This window comes from Arachis ipaensis, chromosome B04 (assembly GCF_000816755.2).
Source record: "Arachis ipaensis cultivar K30076 chromosome B04, Araip1.1, whole genome shotgun sequence".
Taxonomy (NCBI): domain Eukaryota; kingdom Viridiplantae; phylum Streptophyta; class Magnoliopsida; order Fabales; family Fabaceae; genus Arachis; species Arachis ipaensis.
In genome coordinates this window covers 25,300,694-25,302,960 of record NC_029788.2, presented here as the reverse complement: position 1 = coordinate 25,302,960, position 2,267 = coordinate 25,300,694, and the positions used below count along the sequence as shown (strand labels likewise).

At 35.8% G+C, this 2,267-nt stretch overlaps 1 long non-coding RNA gene across 1 annotated transcript; it reads left to right on the top strand.

Moving 5' to 3' along the window:
* Positions 962–2,210, top strand: LOC110270989. The gene is made up of 2 exons (XR_002360856.1): positions 962–1,379; positions 1,811–2,210. It is a non-coding gene; the product is annotated as an uncharacterized LOC110270989 (long non-coding RNA).

The window sequence follows — 2,267 nt, the reverse complement described above, 5'->3', positions numbered from 1 at the left end:
GATTTAGGAGTGAGTGTGTATAGTAAACTTGTTAGTCAATTTAGATTAAGTTTGAGCAATAAATAAATTAATTAATTAAAAAGGGTCTCTGTTACTAAAATAAAAAAAATAAGAAAAAGGAAACTTAAGAAGGTGTGAATTTTTTTTAAAAATGCAAGATCAAATAATAAAAAGAAAAATCAAATTTTTAGTGTCTATTATTTGATGTTGAATTTTTCTTTAAAGTTTTCTAATTCAAAATATTAAAATGGATTTTAGGGATAATATTTCTATCCATTTATAAAATAAATTCGACATAATTAGTTAAATTTAGAATCAAATCGGTTTGATATTATTAGAGAATATTATAGATTTAATGTTAACAAGACAAATAAGATTGATTTGTATAATAACTAATTAGACTAATTATTTATAATTTTAAAGGTAAAAATTATTTATATGTGTTATTTTAAATTTGGTAATTAAATTAAATTACATCACTGTCTTTTGAAAAATGATAAAACAAAAATATCGACTAAAAAATAAAAGGCCAAAATATTAATTATAAGAACAATTACATATCGATAATCTAGCTACTATATATCTCTCTTAATATTAATGGATACTCAGTTCCTCACACTTGAATATCTAATAAATGGCGGTTCTAGTAGTGACCTTCAGTGTATTGCAATGTTCTGAAAACCGGTTCGAACTGGCCGGTCGAACTGGTCGAACCGTGAATCGGACGCTGAAGCGGTTCGGATAATAAGAAAAACCGCAGAATTTAAAAACCGGCGTTGAACCGACGAACCGGTCAGTTACCGGTCGGTCGAACCGAACCGAGATCCGGCCAGTTTTTTAACCTTGTAGCAAAACGCCGCCGTTTTGTGTTTTGGGAACCCTAATTCCCTTTTTGGCTTTTCCCCTTCGCAGCTCCCACTTTCATCCAGCACTCCAGCTGCTCTGCACTCCATCGTCCCACAGAAGAGTGAAGACAGAGCAACACCCACGACTCCACGAGGTCGCCACGACCCACCACAGTTCAGCATGGGTCAGACTTCAGAGAGAGTGAGACTGTGAGAGACATAGAGAACGCCTGAAGCCCTCAACGCACTCACCTCCATCGCGCCTTCAGCACCGTCACGCCGTCAGCAGCGTCGCGCCGTCAGCTCCGTGGCGCCGTTGGGTCCGTCGCGCCTTCAGATACCTCACGCAGTCAGCACCGTCCGCCGTCAGCTCCGTCGCGCACTCAGCTTCGTCGCGTCCTCAACCACTTCGCATGTCACCTCCGTCGAGCTCTGCCTCTGAGAAAGCAATAGAGAAGCGTTGAAGCGTTGAAAAAATTAAAGCCTGAAGTCCTTCGAGTTCTGAGAGAAAGCAATAGATTTCCTCATTTCCAGGTAAATTTTAATTTAGTGATTTTGATTCTGATGAACTGAACTCTGATGAACTAAATTCTGATTCTGATACTGATTCTGATGAATTGAACTCTGATGAACTGAACTCTGAGTCTCTGAAACTGTTATGAACTGATATAGTGATATGTGAACTCTGTGAACTCTGATGAAACTGTGATGAAATATGAACTGATTTTGTGATGAAATATGAATTGATTTTGTGACATGATTGTGTGAATTCTGATTTTGTGAAATCTGATTGTGTTAACTTTGATTTTGTGACATGATTTTGTGAAATCTCATTGTGTTAATTCTGATTTTTTGAACCTGAGATGTTGTTTGTATACTCTGATTTTGGAATTTGGATATTGTTTGTTCATTTGTTGTGAACTTGAGAGTTGAGATTATTGGGTTGGATTGCTGGTAATATTTAGGTATGGAAGAAAGTATCAACCAAGACCTACCTAGGAATAATAATGCTGAAAATAATTCTGCTTCGAATGAACGTTCTCTTCCTCCGCGAGTAACGAAAATCAATCACAAACTTGTAGTGTTCGGGGGAAAACTGATCCTGCTTGGAGATACGTTGCTTTACAGAATATAAATGGAAAACCGCATTACCAATGCTTATTTTGTCTGAGTACTTTTGGGGGCGGGGGAATTAATAGAATGAAAAAGCATTTGGCGAACTTGGATTTTTATGATTGATGACAAACTTGGATCATTTTGATGCTGCTATGTTATGTTTGATTGGTTGTTTGTTGACTTTTGAACTTTGAATTTGTATTTGAATGAGATTATAACATTTGGTTTATGTAGTACTTTTAATTTGAATGATATTTTAAAGTTTAGATTAGACTATAATTATATTTTCATGTGCTTATTTATATT